The following is a 17,745-nucleotide window of genomic DNA, read 5'->3' on the forward strand; positions in this document are numbered from 1 at the left end:
GGTGGGTGGCTGCCTGCGTTTGTGTGGTTTGGAAGAGGGGGTGACAGACACAGTGGGAGAGGACACAGGGGACGTGTAAATGGCAGTGGGGGTGGTGACTGCACGTGTGCGGAGTGTTCTGGTGGGTGTGGTGGTGATGGACGTACTGGCTGATGGTGGTGTGCATGCAGGTGTGAGTGGAGACGTCACAGGGAGGGAGGAGGGAGACGAGGAGGAGGGGGACACAGAGGAGGCAGTGGCCTTTGGCATGTCTGCATGTGGATGTTGCTTGGGTGAATGCTTGTGTGATCTGTGGTGCTTATGTCTGGATGAGCTGCCCTTGGGTGTTGAGGTGTGTGCAGGCTGGCCTGTAGGTGTGGCTGGGATAGGCAGAGGAACAGGGGAGTGGGACTGGGATGAGGAAATTGGAGGGGGGAGGCTAGAGACAGGGACAATGGCTGCCGTCAGTGCTGAGGCCAGAGCGTTGAACGATCGCTGATGGGCCGCCTGACCCGAATGAATGCCCTCCAGGTATGCATTGCTCCGGTGCACCTCCCTTTCTACACCCTGGATGGCATTCAAAAGGGTAGACTGCCCAACAATGAGCGTCTGGAGGAGGTCAATGATCTCCTCACTGAGGGCAGCAGGGGTAACTGGGGCAGGGCCTGAGGTGCCTGGGGCGAAGGAGATGGCGGGCTTCCTGGCTGAGCGGGCACGGCGCGAACGCTGAGGGGCTGCTGGGAGGGCGGAGCTGGTGCGCTGGGTGGCGGCTGTACCTGTTGTAGCGGTGGGCACGGATGTTGCCGCCACCGCAAGGGAGCTCCCTTCCGAGGACGTGTCGGTGTCGCTGATGTCTGCACGGGTCCACGTTGTGGTGCTCCCCTCGCCCTCCGTCTCACTGGTGAACTCGGAGTCGGTTGCATGGCCCTCTGGGTCCATGTGAGATGCAGCTCCCTCGTGCTCTGATGCCACTTCTCCTCCGCCTGATGATGCTAATCCACACATGAACAGGAAGACCAAAAAAAAGGGGGGGGGAAATAAAGACATGTTGAGTGCATGCATTGGCGACACCGTTGGCGGAGAGGACAGACACAGAAGCCCCCTGCACTATGCCGCGCACTCGGTGTACACTAGTCAATTATTGGTACTTGCCCTACGCGCCTATGGAGGACAAATGCACACATAGGTGACCCAGGGCCATGGATAGCTGTACTTAGCACCCTACAGAGGTGGGGGGCGGGGGCACAGGGCCATGCCTTACGGAGGGGCCTATCCTACAGAAATCGCCCTGGCCTAGGGATACCCACAGCCCTCCTCCCCCACCCAGGCACCTCCACTGTGCGCTAATATTGCAGAATGTGCTGGTACTCACCCCCTTGTGTCTGCTGTGATGTCCTCACGCGCCAATCCAAATTGGGGTAGGCCACCGCCAGGATCCGGGACATCAGGGGGGTCAATTGCCGTGTGGCACCCCTCCTAGGTTGGGAGGCCATCCCCAGCAGAGCCTCCACGGTCTGTCTGATCCCGCGGCGGATGTCCTCCCACCTCTTGCGGCAGTGGGTGCCACGTCTGTTGTGGACCCCCAAGTTCCGGACTTCCTTCGCGATGGCACGCCAAATTTCGATCTTCTGATGGGCGCTGACCTATGTGACATGTACAGGGGGGGGAAAAAAATAACATCATTTTCTGCATGCTCGATGTGAGTGGCTCCCCCTCCCCACCCTTGCCATGTGACACATGCTCTCATCTGTTGTCTGATGCATGCCTCAATCGCTCCCCTCCCCACCATCGTCCATCCACCCCACTCAACACAGGCATTGCCCACAAAGCATGCTCCCAGTGGACTTACCTGTTGGTCTGGAGGACCGTAGAGTAGCGCATACTGGGGGAGGACCCCATCCACAAGCTTGTCCAATTCTTCTGAAGTGAAGGCAGGGGCCCTTTCCCCAGGCGCTTGAGCAATTGTCTCTTCCAGACCGAGTTCACAGCAGCACTTGCAGTATAGGTCCTCTCCTGTGGATGATCAGGTATCGAGTGATTAAGCAGATAGGAAATGGCGGTCACGCCCGCGGCGGTGCATACCGCGGCGGTGTGTACCGCAACCACCGGCGCACATCGTCATTGGCTCCTGAAACCCATAGGGTTCAATGTTAACCAATGCGGCTTTGCGCCGCGGTCTTCGACCGCCTACCGCCACGGTGTGCCACGCCAGCGCATTGACCTCACATCCCATTGTCGCACTTCACAGGTCAGGCAGCCGCCATTTCAAGGGCCCACATGGCTTAATTCCTATTGCGTCACACATGCCTAGGCCTTGCATCGACACTCATACAAGCCATTCACTGCATAGAGATTCGTGTACTGTGCAAGCTGTGGGAACGTACCTCTGGGTTGATTGACTCTGTGCTCCATTTTGTCCTTCCTAGGCACCGTCCGCTGGGACTTGCGAGGAGACGGAGGAATGTTCCCGTGTACAGACCGCTGGTGGACCTGTCGACAATGGAAGAAAGACACATCATACAGACATACAGGCTTGACAGAGCCACTATACAGGAACTGTGTGCCCAGTTGGAGCCAGACCTGATGTCACCTATCCGCCAACCCACAGGGATCCCCCCTCTAGTGCAGGTTCTGTCAGTACTCCATTTTTTGGCAAGTGGGTCATTTCAAACTACGGTGGCCATTTCTTCTGGGATGTCTCAGCCTATGTTTTCCAAGGTGTTGTCCAGAGTGTTGTCTGCCCTGATGAAATACATGCAGAGCTACATCATTTTCCCTGAGGTGGGGGATTTGGCTACAGTGAAGGGTGATTTCTATGCCCTTGGACATATTCCCAACATCATTGGTGCCATTGATGGGACCCATGTGGCTTTGGTCCCCCCCAGAGACAGTGAACAGGTGTACAGAAAAAGGAACAGAAAAAGTTATCATTCGATGAATGTCCAGGTGGTCTGTTTGGCTGACCAGTACATCTCCCATGTAAATGCCAAGTTCCCAGGGTCAGTGCATGACGCGTACGTCATGCGAAATAGCAGCATCCCTTACGTGATGGAACTACTTCAGAGACACCGTGTGTGGCTAATTGGTGACTCTGGTTACCCCAACCTGCCCTGGCTATTGACCCCAGTGAGGAATCCCAGGAAAAGGGCAGAGGAACGGTACAATGATGCCCATGGGCGTACTAGGAGGGTGATCGAGCGGACCTTCGGCCTCCTGAAGGCCAGGTTTAGGTGCCTGCATATGACAGGTGGATCCCTAATGTACTCACCAAAGAAGGTGTGCCATATCATCGTGGCCTGCTGTATGCTTCACAACCTGGCTTTGCGACGCCAGGTGCCTTTCCTGCAGGAGGACGGTCCAGATGTTGGTGTTGTGGCAGCTGTGGAGCCTGCGGAGAGTGAAGAGGAGGAAGACGAAGAGGACGACACAGACAACAGGGACACAGTGATACAGCAGTATTTTCAGTAACACACAGGTAAGAATCAACACCGGCATTTTAAAATTACTTTAAGACTACTGGGTCTCTACTGTCTGACCTTTCAACCCAATGTATGGTAACTGAGTTGTGACTTTCCCTTCCAATTTCAGAGATGTGGGCCCCACGGCGTGACCTCTGCTTTGTTTCCCCATGGACTACAGCTGTGTGACAGTGGTATGTTGTCATCACAATGTAACTGGACAATTTTTGTCAAATACATTTGTTTAAAAACAGGCAGACTCCAGATGAATTTTGTGCAATACGTGTGTTTATTAAAGTGCAAAAATTGAGGAATTGTTCTAAAACGGTGATGGGTGAGGGTGGAGGACTGTCCATGGCAGAGCCTCCAGATGAATTTTGTGCAATACGTGTGTTTATTAAAGTGCAAAAATTGAGGAATTGTTCTAAAACGGTGATGGGTGAGGGTGGAGGACTGTCCATGGCAGAGTCCAGACTCTCAGTCTCACAGGTGCATTGTCCATATGCCTGTGGAAGGTGGAGCAGGGGCAGTTTAAGGTTGGACAGGGTGAACAAGTGGGACAGTGGGATGACATCCGGGGGTATCCTTGCATGGCGGGGGTCTTGACATCCTACTCTGTCTTCTTACGTGATCTCAGGCCCTTCTTGCGGGGTGGTTCTTCTTCTGCAGGGGGTGGGGTTCGGGTGGCCCATTGCTGTTGTGTAGGGGCCTCCTGTCCACTAGCGCCGGCGGAGGTGGTCGGCTGTTCTTCCTCCATGCTAGTGACAGGGGCCCTTTGGGGTGCCCCATGGTCCCGCAATGTGGTGACAATCAGGTTGAGTGCCACAACGATTGTACCCATTGCGGAACTTATGTTGCGGAGTTCTTCCCGGAACCCCATGTACGTTTCCTCCTGCAGGGCCTGGATCTCCTGGAACCTGGCCAGGACCGTCGCCATCGTCTCTTGGGAGTGGTGGTACGCTCCCATGATGGAGGTGAGGGCCTCGTGGAGAGTGGGTTCCCTGGGCCTGTCCTCCCTCTGTCGCACAGCAGCCCTCCCAGTTCCCCTTTGTTCCTGGGCCTCTGTCCCCTGGACCGTGTGCCCACTACCACTGCCCCCAGGTCCCTGTTGTTGTTGGGCTGGTGGGTTCACCTGGGTGCCCTGTAGTGGTAGACACACCGCTGCTTGACCTGTCCTGGAAACAGAGGCATGGGCCCGCTGGGTGGGTGCTGTGCTGGTGTTCCCAGAGGGGGGTAGGTCTGCTGTGGCCTGTGCCTGTCTGAGGGGAACCGACTGTCCAGAGGTCCCCGATGGTCCGGGCTGGTCATCTGGTTCCAGGTCGACAGAGCTGCTGTCATCACTGGGGGCCTGTTCTGGGGGTGGGATGGACATTTCTGGACCCTCCTGGGCGGTGTGTTGGCGTTCGGGTCCTGCAGGGGTATAAGAGTATGGTTATTGCTTCTGTGTGTGCCATAGCATGCATTGTGTGGGTGCCCTTGTACCCCAGTGCTGGCATTCCCTTGGGGGAGGTGTTGTGAGGGTGGTTTGTGGGGGGGATGAGTATGTGCAGTGTGCATGCTTAGGTGATGGGTGTCCATGGTTTGTGGTGGCATGCAGGGCTTGGTGTTGGGATTGGTGGGTTGTGCTGGTGAGACATTAGGAAGGAGGATGTGTGATGGGGGTTGGGGGTGAGGGTGGGGGTGTGGGTTGGCATGCTGGTGGGTGGAGGGGATGAAGTAGTTGAGATTAGACTTACCAGTGTCCATTCCTCCGCCTACTCCTGCGAGGCCCTCAGGACACAGGATGTTCAGGACTTGTTCCTCCCATGCTGTGAATTCTGGGGGTTGAGGTGGGGGTCCGCCGCCAGTCTTCTTTACCGCGATGTTGTGGCGCGACACCATCGACCGCACCTTCCCCCGTAGGTCGTTCCACCGCTTTCGGATGTCCTCCCGATTTCGTGGATGCTGTCCCACAGCGTTGACCCTGTCGACTATCCTTTGCCATAGCTCCATCTTCCTGGCAATGGTGGTGTGCTGCACCTGTGTCCCGAAGAGCTGGGGCTCTACCCGCAGTATTTCCTCCACCATGACTCTGAGTTCTGCGTCCGAGAACCTGGGGTGTCTTTGGGGTGCCATGGGGTGGTGTGGATGAGGTGTGGGGTGGTGTTTGTGGTGATGAGTGTGGTGGTGTGTGGTGTTTTGTGCGTGGATGTAGTGTGGGTGATGATGTTGAGTTCCTCTGTGTGTTGGGGTTTTCGTTAGCTGTGCTCTCTCTCTCTCTCTCTCTCGCCTTCTCTCCGAATTTCTAGTAGTGGGGGTTTGTGGGTGATGTGGGTGTGTGTTTTTTAGTTGATTGGATGTGTGGGAGTGGTGCATGTATGTGTATCAGGTGTGTGTATTTCAAATTGTCCAATGTGGCTGTGTTTTGGAGCTGGGTGTGTATTTTGACGGCGGTGTGTAACGCCAATGGAATACCGCGGTTGAATGACCGCCGCGTGGATTCGTGGGTCAGAATGGCATGGGTGTATTTCTGTTGGCGTGACGGTGGAGGTTTGGTCATCGCCAGTTTTTCGCTGCCCGTTGGTGTGGCGGCCTTCTGTGGATGTCGGGTTTTTGGCGGTTTGCCTGTTGCGGGTCAGAATCACTGTGGCAGTTTACCACGACCGCGGCGGTGTTATGGCGGTCTTCTGACCGGCGGTAAGCGCCTTTTACCGCCGAGGTCAGAATGACCACCTATATAGTGTGTGAGACCACCTAGTCCGTAAAGGGAATTCCCCCTTGTCCTCTCAATAATCCACAGCTTCTTACTGACCTCATACTGATCTCATCCTTCTAATAAAGGATCACGAGTAACCAAGGGTAAAAAATGTGTACCCCTGACGTTTATTCTTCGATTGATTAGAGAACCTCATACTTCTTTGTGTGATTTCTGGTTATATATATAGGGAGCTAAGTACGGTTGTGTTCCTCCTAGTTTCCCATGTCTCCCTCATACTCTCTCCATGTGTTTTGAAAACGAGAAAGGCACCCTCATACAAAACCGCAATTTGAAAAAGGAAGAGGAGACCTCAAGCTCCGGATTGCTAACATGAGGTACAGAATGCCTCACTCCTCATTGAGATCGAGTCAGAGCCATACCAGGGAGGAGCAGAAGAGAAAGCCATCTAGAGACCTTATGCTGGGCACAGTGTGGAACCCAGAAACAGCCTGGACCAATCCAAAAAAACTCTGCATCGCCAACTCCCAACCGAAAATCTACACCAAGTTCTCCTTTTTTTTAAACGGCAGACCTGTCCTCCTCTCCAATAGCAGTGACACACAGGGGTTACAGTCACCATTAATCCTGTCCATCCTTACAAACACAGAAGAAAGCCTTCCATCAAGAAATGACTCTGTCACAACGGGGGCTTCCTCAAGCCCAACCCCTGCTCAGCCTCCCGCAGCTAGTACAATCTTGATGCCCCTGCGGGAACCTGCAAAATTCCTCAGGGCAGAGGTTCATGAGGAACCCAGGCAGACTCCAGAAAACTCATGGTGGGCTTCCCCCCAACAGAGCGCGGGCCACCAAATTCACCTAGAGCTCCGTGGACTGAAAGCGGCGCAGACCAACTTTATCAACAAGGTAGGACAGCTGCCCACAGAAGCTCTGGCACCACCTTCGATGGCCCCTTATGCTGCACGTCAGGTAACTGTGACAAATGATGGATCTCAGCCCCCCCCCCTTCATCTCTTTCAGCAAATACGAAAACAGAGGGCCTCAACACAGGGGTGGACAAAGAAACTCTATCCTACCTAAACACTCAAGAGTGGGAAGATATGCTTGTTGCATACTCTCAAGACTCCCCTTCTGCCACTCGACTTACCTCAGAACCCAGCCAGCAGTCTCCAGTTGACGAAGCAAGGAACAACGTGGCCATTCCACCTCTTGGTCAACCATCTCCCAATGACGGTGCAAGGACTAGTGCAAGCATGGACACAAGCACCACATCAACAACTGGACAGGACCCTGCCTCAAACCGTCTTAATCCACGTACGGATGGCGCCTGGGCATCCCTGCTTAACGCCATGCAGCTTCTAGTTGAAGCACTCTACTATCAATCGTAAAATAGGCCATACAGCTAACTCTGCTGAACACCTTGGCAGTATTCGTAGCAGGCATTGATGAGAAATTAGGTGACCTCAAATCCCTCTTCATGCATTCACAAGATAACTCCATGAGCCTTTCCACAAGCTGCTCATGCGGCCCCATAATAGACAAACTAGCCACATTACCTTTGATGCTAACCAACCTCTGTGCATCTCTAAAGCTGTGAGCCTCCAGCCAGCACCCACATTTGCATCCCTCATCTGACCTTTTCACACAAGCACTGGGAAAGATTTACTTGGATCCACTCAGAACCACAACCATCGGCCTGGGAACAAAAAGAGATGACAGAGCAAACAGCCCCATCCAGGAGACTCCTGCGATAGCAAACTCTTGTAATCTGATCCCAACAGTAACCGTGCCTGAACCTTCAAGGGATATACTCTCAACTGGCAGTCCTGGGGATGGCAACACCATGATGAAACTCAATGCCAAGCAGAGACGTACTCAGCGTAGGAAAGGCCTCAAGAAGCAAATTGTAGGGAATGGAGCGATCCCAGAAGCAGACCCCAAACTAACAATACCTTACGTCTAGGCCTCCAACGAAGCTATGTCTCCTGAGTCACCTGCTCCAACAACAATCTCTCTGGTCCCATCCTTGATTTTGCCCACCAAACAGAGGAACACTGCCAAAAGCGACCACCCCTGGTCTGCAGAAGGGGTGGGCATCACCGGGATATTCCAATCTTCATCTTCTGGAAGTCACAGACAATCTACACAAGCAACTTCACCCAATCCCTCCCCGGTCCAGCTAACGGCCCCTCCTCCACAGGCCCTGGGAGCAACTATTATACCTCCTAGTCCCACACTTTACGCACAAGTAGGGAACTCTACAACCAGCAGGCCAAACAATTGCTGGAATCTGGTAGGAGACTCCCCCCATGGGAACCCTCTGCATCCACAGCAGAAACTCAAAACTCAACAGATCCCTCGACCACCAACTCACAAATTTTTCATCCTCACTACAAATCTAAGGGATCTGGTGATATCCTGAACAGGGGAATATTCTTCGGCTACTTTCACATACTCCCTCCACAAGCAGCCTCAACTCAACTGATCTCCTAGCAGTAGAATTTCTCCACCCAACTAACACCACTGCTCCTGAATCCACTAAAGCCACATGGAAGATAAGCCTAATCACCCAAACAATCCTAGGAGAAAGCACAACCTTCGAACACTGGGGTATCAGTATTATCACGCAATGCAAGGTTGGCTACCGAACTCCTTTGCTATCACAGGATCCTGCCTTCGAAGCAGGCCCCCAGTGCAGGAAAACACGCTCACAACTCAGGAGTGCTTGGGTTGCTCTCCGGTGTTTTTAAGTTCCTCCACAACTGCACTCGGCCCCAAAAACTCATCACCTCAGCCAACCTCTTTTCAAACAATAATGATCTAAGGTGGTTTTCAAAAACAATCAACAACTCCAATAGGCAAGGGTGACAAACCTCAGACAAAATGTTGGACTCTACATTGTCAAAGGAGATCCTCCACATGTGCTCATGGAACGTAAACGGCCTCCTCTCCAAAGCTCTGGACTCCGACTTTATCCAATACATCAGCACTTTTGACATTATACTAATGCAGGAAACTTGTCTGGATGAACCATTCCACTTGCAGGGTTGTATGTGCTTCGTCACCCCAGCAACCAGAAGGCGAAGTATGGACACCCACAAGGTGGCCTGGCTACTTATGTCTCTTTAGCACTATTGGTTAGAGTCTCCCCTTTGCACTCCACCTGCTCCTCCATCCTTATTGTGTTAATTGCCTCCATGACGAGTGCACCCACAGCAGAGATAGTTCTTGTAAACTCCTACCTTCACTCCAAACTTAAACTCAGTGACGCTAATAATCTAGTGGCTCTACTCGAGAACTACGTAAACAGTGGCATCATAGCCGACGTGGCCGACATCATCGTCTCAGGTGACTTCAATTTGCATCTATTAGGATCCTCAACAGATGAAACCACAACTGCCCTTTCCAGCGCTTGGGACCTTCCCATACAAGGGGCCAATAAACACAGCCGTCCCACAAAGACCAGCAGGACCTTGCTCAATGGCTTAGAATAGTTACAGCTAAGAGCCCTGAACAACAGATTTACTGAGGACTCACCTCCGGCAGCATCATATTTTTCAACCACAGCCTCTACCACAATTGACTACACGTTTGTTTCCCTTCCACTATTCAAGCAAGTAGCCTCTTTCCGTCTAGGCAACAGGAGCAAGAGCGACCACTGCCCACAGGAATTATCCATCATCCTGGGGATAACCAAAATGGAGAAAACGAATATTGCACACATTTCCACTTTCACCAAAAACTGTAAACGTGTTAAATGTGGGCAATCAAACATTGATCATCGAAGCAGCAATGGATCTCGCACTCGAACTAGAAACAAATAATGACAGCGAAGTGCAGAAATGAGAACAATTTACAACCAGGCTTAGTGTAATTTTTGCGGAACCAAGTACTAACAGGTGACTGCTACCTCCTGCAGCCATAACTCGCTTGGCACAAGTTGATAAGACAGCACTACGAAACGCAAAGAGAAAAATCAACTCCAGTATAAGACGACTCTGTGGCAGCCCGGGCAATCCAGACCTTCTGACAATCCTAAGGCACCACAAACGGTCACTGAATAAGCTAAAATCGACAATCTATATAAGCCACAATGAAGACTAGTGGGCCAGGCTACACTCAGATGCAAGGAGTAATAACAGCCCACGCTTCTGGTGTACAATATGCAACCTCACACGTCCATATCATGGTGTTATTACATCACATATACCAGAAGGTGTCTGGGTCAAACATCTTGAAGTCCATTTCAATGGCCCAATATCACTTAGCACGGTCACATAAAGCACGATTTCACCAGGAACTCTTCCTCCACACACGCCCTTATTAAAGACTACACTCACATTACTCACTGACTCGGTCACTATAAAAAAATCAGATAGCCAAGGGCCGGAGAGAATACTTTGCAGGCCTGTTATTGGATCATCTGCTTGCATGGTCTACTGAAAAGGGAATAATCCCCACGACTCAAACAGGATTCTCCAGACATACTGGCACCATCACGAACATCATGGCCATTGCCTTTAACCGACAAAGCTATAACACTGAAACGTCAGCTCCATCTATGCTTTGTTGACTTCAAGGCCGCATTTGACCATGTGGACAGGAATCTGCTATGGAAGAAGCTTGAAACCTGGGGGCTTCCACAGTCACTCATACGCCTGATAATAGCCCTTCACACAGACACAAGGGTCCAGATAAAATTGGGCACAGGCACTCATCTCTCAAAGCGGATCCCTACTACCAAAGGCCTAAAACAGGGCTGCATTTTGGCTCCCACACTTTTCAATCTATATCTATCAGACTTAGCGGGTGCACTCACCCTCACAAACTCGCACCCTCCAAAAATTGGGGACCTTGAACAACCATGCCTCATGTACGCCGACGACCTCATACTAATCAGTCATACAGAAATAGGCCTTCAGAGACTACTAAACGCCACTCAGCACTACTCAGCCACTAATGTCTTGACAACAAACTTTGGCAAAATACGCACACTGTCAATTAGATCAAAGGCACCCTCGTGAGCTTGGTTTTGGGGTGAGACACGACTTGTTCAAACAGACAAGTATAAATATCTTGGAGTCGGTATTGACAAATCGGGGAACTTCGTGCATCAAAGGAAAAGCCTAATGGGAAAAAGCCTAGCCATAGCGCTATCTCTAAACAGACTAAAAACCTTTCTGAATGGGCCTTCATACACCCCCCTCTTAAAAGTGCTAAAAGCCAAACTCCTCCCCACAATAACATACGGGAGTGAAGTACAAAGAGGCAGGGATTCTGATATCTTAAACCACACAGTGAGCAAAGTTTACCGGACGATCTTTAACATCCCCAGATTCACCTCCCCTGCCCAACTGAGATTGGAGTTTGATCTGCTGAACCAAACCCTGGCTCGACGCGTTGCCTACTAAACTTTTGGAGCAAAGCCCGTGCACCTCCCTGGGCACTCTTAACTACCATATGTGGCAAGAGCTTGAACGCAAGAACACCTCCCCATTCAGAATCCACTTAGATGATTCACTTAGGAAGACCAGGCGCTCCGACCTGTGGAGGATCCCAATCCCGCACAACGCCTTCAAGAAAGCAGCTAGGAGATCACTTAGGCTTCAGTCACTACTAGAAGACAAAGCAGCCTTCTCACGGAGGTCTCATGCATGGATGACTTTGCACACTTACACATCTTTGACACCACAGTCATACCTAGGCCAGGGCTTCTTGAGACGAATAAAGGACAAATTCTTAAAGTATTGACTAGGTCTCCTACCACATGCTTTAAATGCGGCCCCCTGGCTGAGGGACGTAACCAACTCTATCTGCCACCTGTGTGGTGAGGACACGGAAGACCTCCTCCATGTCCTCTGCTCATGCAAACATCTTGCACCCGAACGAAAAGCCCTACTAAAGATTACATTTAATGAGAAAGGCATACGGACACGGAGACAAGCAGTGATGGCGTGCCTTGCACCTGGGGACCTGCAGTTGAACTGTGCTTTGGTGAAGTTTCTATTGCAGGGGTCACAAAAGCAAGATTTAATAAATCAGCACTACCCCCCCTGTGATCCACAGGAGGTTAGCTCACAGCTCAATGCCTCGCAATGAACTATAAGGGAATTAAGCGATGCTCTACTCACACTGGAGCAAGCAAAATCTTAAGTAGAAACACTCTATTATGTTTTAAACCGAGCTCCTATGGAGCGCAAATCGAAAAAACTGGACAATGTGCATAATCCCTCGATGATTACTTAGTAACATCAGAAATGTATTTTTTTTAAGTGTTTGCCCCTTTTCCACCTTTGTTATGGTTTTAAGTAACTAAACAATAAATCTTACTTTACTTTAGTGCACAGTGCAACAATCAGTAAACTTTTAAGTGCAAACAGTATTTAATTACAACAAGGTAGGGACTTAGCAGAACAACTCATGTGTGATGCAGACTTACATTAAAATTGGTTGTGTCTTCAATCAGAACCATATGCCAAGGTTTGTGAGAAAAACTAAAGGTTAATTTTACAATAAATTACTTAAAAGTGGATGTGTAAACACATACTGAGGCTAAAGAGGTATCGAATAATCTGTACATAAACTGGAGATTTATAAGGTATGGACCTTTATTTATAGATGTTCAGTGAAACCTCTGAGATATTATACATTGTTGAAGAATATATAATTTACTTAGGTCTCACAAATGGTTCAAGTCACAGTATGACTGTAAGCTTGTTCTAGTGGCATTCTGCTCATTTTAGAATATTTGTAAGGTATTTTTACAAACCACAGAGGGTTGTTCGTAAGACCTGGCTCTGCATGCCTTATCAGCGGCTTATGCAAGCAGTTAATGTTTAACTTCTATGGTAGAATAGGTTTCGGAAAATTGGTTTGATTGCAGAAGCCCACTCACTCATGCCTCCGTGTTTAGCTGATACTGGTGTTTTCTGACTCTGACTGTGCCCTGGACACTGCTAAACAGTCCCAAGGCCAGTGCTCTGTGTAAAATGGACATAAAACAGACAAAAAAGAGAGCACACTGCCTCACACTCCAGCATAAAATAGCCCCAATGCATCATGGTAAATGCAGGCATTTGATTTAAAAATAGAGAAACTTTTCTGTGTAAAATGGTATATGCAAATTAGACATAATAATAATTGCATCTGACAATCTACCTTTAAGTCCCTAGTATATGTCAGGACATGTAGGTTTAGGGACCTCAGTATAGCTAGTGCACCCATAGGTGTACTGCTGTGGTGTCTGGTGTCATTATGAAGGCAGGCCTGCGTTGCTAGCTGCTCTTAAACTAAAGTTATAAGCAAATTCGACTTTAGAATCGAAAGTACTTCCAAAGTGTTAAACTACCTTATTTTTACATATATGTCACCCCTAAGGTGTGCCCTCTCTGCCTCTAGGGTTGGGTGCCATGTAACTATAAGCAGGGACCTTATAAAAATAGTGTTATAATCTCTGGTGAGGTAAAACAGCCAAGTTTGTTTTCCCTCATTGGAGTGAATGACCTCTGCTCGCTGGTTTTAAGTAAAAATTAATCCCAAATTCAACTATTAAAAGTACTTTCAAAGTCCCAAACTGTCTTATTTTTTCATGCAAATAAGTTACCCCCAAGGTCTACTGTAGGTGCCCCCAGGGTTGGGTGCAGTGTAAGTCTAAGCAGGAACTGTTTTATAAGCCCTGGTGAGGGAAAAAAAGCTAAATTTGGTTTTCCTCAGTGTAGTCAATGGGCTCCATAGGCTAACATGGAAAGACTTTATTTTAAAATAATAAAGTCTTATTTTCTATAGGGATGAGCTAAATATAGCAAGTTTGTTAACAAATTAAATGCTATTATAAATCCAACAGCTTGCCAATGATGAATTTAATAATGACTAGCACAGGGAAAGATTTTTAGGACTCTTTCAGCATCTGTCAGCTTGAGCCAGGCTGCCTTAATGAGGTGTGAAGTGGCCTGTGCTGAAACAAAGGAAACATTTGGTGGGCGGAGAACTGCTATAGCAGATGGCAGAGCAGGATGTGGGAGGAGTAGCCAAACTGGTCTTAAAAGGAGGGAAAGCCACTTGGGACAGTCACTGGCCCTTCCTCATTTCCTGCATCCCCAGACAGCTAAGAGCCCCGATTAGAAGAGGAGAGGGGCTAGAAAGGAGTGTGTTGAGTGGGTGGACTCAGCCAGATCTAAACTCTAAGGCTGAATTTTTGCCATCTTGGATTTTTGAACACTGTTGCTCCCTGGATTGATTTTTGCCACACCTCCCTGGAAATGTTCACTCAAGAGGGTGGTGGACTGCACTCTATTGGACAGGAGCATTCCCCTACGTCCCACCCCCAGGAGCAAGGATATCTACGGCAGAGCTGACCCACAATTCGGATCCCTGCTTGAAGAAGATACTGGAAGAAGAAGGACTGCCCTGCTCGACCCCTGGCCTGCACCTGGACCCTGCACTCAGGAGGGCGGCACCAGCTGCACACTTGGGGCTTCATCAAGAAAATAAATTTGCCTTGCTTCTGCAACTCCAGGAGTGGACTCCCTGTAAGCTACAGGTACAAATGAGCTAATCAAAGTCCCCTGTATCAAGTCCTGAAAGAAAATCCCAGCTGACCAGTGTCCAGTGGCTGTTTAAGATTCTGACCAGGTGCAGTCTGGGAACTGCAGTCCCAACTTCCAAGGAGCAACTCAAAGCTTCTGTAACCTTGGAAACTTTGAGGACCCAAAAAGTACTTCTGGAAGAAGATTCAGAAGTTTGGAGAATTTTTGGAGTGACTTTGGAAAAAGCTCCATATGTGGATTGACTAGATGTTGAGAGTCAAGCCAGCCACTGTCAACCTCAACCCGGCCTGAATTTCAGGTTTGACCAGCTGAACAGCTCCACAGCCCTAGACTTCCAGGGTTTGACCAGAGACTCACAAAAAGGCAATCCGATGATATTGCATCGAAATCAGCTTGCTGAGGAGGATCGTCCAAGGTCGGGAAGAAAAGCTCCAGAAAAGTTTGTAAGTGTGAAGGTAAAACTTTAACCGAGGCCTCCCGCTCAGTGTATCCGAGCAGGCCTGGTCGAGTGTCGCCAGATGTCCCCAGTTGGCGCTTTTGATTTTTTGCTACTGGAAAGGATTTTTTTCATTTAATCTTTAAAAATTCACATCTCTGGTTCCCTTCATTGGATCTTTGTCATTTTGGTGTCATTGTAAAGGTAAGAGCATTTTCTTTGTTTATAAATTGGTGTTTGATTTATATTGTGTGTTGTCTTTTACCTATATACTGTTTTGTTGATATAAAATGCTTTACACACCTGTCTTCCAAATTAGGCCGAAATGCTTGTGGGCCAAGCTACCAAGGGTTGAGCAAGGATTAATTTACTGACACTTTGATTGGACCTAGTGGGGGTTTGTGGCCTATTGCTAAGTGTTAGGTACCTACCTGCCCTTACCAACAATCCACTTTCCAACTAGTGGTATTTAATAGGAACATCTTATTAAGATTAATAATCATTAAATACTCTTTTGAACAATATTCAATATTTAATGAACTGCTGATCTCATTAATATCTACAGAGACATTATGGGTGAAATAGACAAAGGTAACTTGCAATAGTGTGTAATTTACATTTGAAATTTCAGCCTTACATAAAATACTACTTTCATTAACATCTATAGAGGCACTACATTCCTTATGCAGTTGAATACCAATAAAAAGGAACATAATATCTGGATGATATCACATGTATGTTTCATGATATACACTCTGTGAATCGTTACACTCTATAGTACTACAGTTTGTAGAAAATTGGGAGTAGAGATAACTTCCGGAAAAACTTCCAGTATGAAAAGCATGTAGCAAACTGTTAGATTCATTGGATGATGCAATCAGTAATGTCACCAGTAATATAATCAATTATATCACTTGCGGTGTCATCAGCGATGTCATTAATTATGTTTTTTTACATGCCATGAGTAATGGAATCTGTAAGTTCATAAACGGTGCTTGCAGCATGCTGCCCCTGTCCCCTCCCCTGCATGACTGACCCATTCTCCATGGTCAGCTTTCTGCCCTGCTCTTGCTGGTTTCTCTCTGTAATCAGCTTTCTTCTCCTTCCTGTGTTCCCCTCTCCTGCCCTATGTTCTCCACATGCATATACTTGTCCCTCCTGCCTAAGTTGTGTGGTCAGCTTGCTGCTCCTGCCATCATCCCCATATCCTCAATTGTTTATGTGCATGCCCCAACCACTCCGTCCTGCCCTTTGTGGTCCATTGTGATGCCCCTGCTTGCCTGCCTTCAATGGTCAGCTTGCTGCATTGGGCCGTCCTGTCTCTTCCCTGTCTTTTGTTTTACATGCATGTGCCCTGGCTCCCACTCGCCTTCTGTCTATGGTCCATTGTACTATGCCTGCTCACACCGGCCTGCCTTCAGGGGTAGGCATGCTCCCCTCTTCCCCTCTCACCACCCTTCTGTTCACTGTCTGCATGCCCATTCCCCCCCATTCTGCCCTCCTGTACATTGATCTGCCACTGCCCATGCCATCCTGCCCTTCATGGGCAGATTTCTGTCCCTGGCATCCCTACCTTGTAACCTGATTTGCTCTTTTGCAAGCCCCTGCACCCTTCTTCCCTTTGTACGCAGTTCATTGTGCTGCCACTAGCTTTACTCACTTGAATCCACTGTGAATTTGTAGAGCATTAAGCATAATTTCTATAACAAAAGAAGCCCCTCATTGTGTTCATTTGTTAAGGAGGTGCTTTAGGTTTGACAGCTTCCATTCTATCAGGGTGGATTCAGGTGTGCCACCCTTTTGTCATAAAATCAAATGTTAGTGTTCTAGTTGTTTTTTGAGAACAGTCAAAAGCTGCAGTAGAACACTGCGGAGTTAACTGAATTATTGTTGCAGCTGTTGAAGCTATATTCCAGTCCACATGTCAGAATGTTTAACTGACATTAATGAGAAATGCATTTGACAACCCAGAAGATGTGTTCTCTTTCTACCTTTCTTGAGCACTAACCTCTATGACAAAACAAAACCCCTCATTTTGTTAATTTCTAAAGGAAGTGCTTTAAGTTTTACAGCTTTGAATCTATCGAGAAGGCTTCAGGTGTGCCACACTTCTGGCATAAACACTGAATGTTATGTTTCTAGTTGTTTGTTAGAACAATGTGGGATGCTGCAGTAGAACATTGGGACATTATCTGAAAGATAGCAGCCTGTGTTGAAATATATGCTTCATTTTGTATGTCAGAATGTTTTACTGATATGGATGAGAAATACATTTGAGATCTCATAAAAAATGTATCTTCATTTTAGCTTTCTATCACTAACTATAATTTCTATTACAAAGCAAACCTTCTAACTTTCTTTATTTCCGAAGGAAATTCTTTAGATTTGACAGCCTTGAAGCCATCAAAATGGCTCTGGTTGTGCTACATTTCTATCATAAATACATAATGTTAGTGCTCTAGTTGTTCATGTTTGAAGACTATGGGCCTGAATTTAATATTGGCAGACGGGTTACTCTCTCACAACAGTTACAGATATCCTGTCTGCCGAAATATAAATCCCATAGGACATAACGGGATATAGATTTTGGCGGTCAGGATATCTGTCATTATCTAAATCAGAATGTCAGAC

This window comes from Pleurodeles waltl, chromosome 7 (assembly GCF_031143425.1).
Source record: "Pleurodeles waltl isolate 20211129_DDA chromosome 7, aPleWal1.hap1.20221129, whole genome shotgun sequence".
In the NCBI taxonomy this organism is placed as follows: Eukaryota; Metazoa; Chordata; class Amphibia; order Caudata; family Salamandridae; genus Pleurodeles; species Pleurodeles waltl.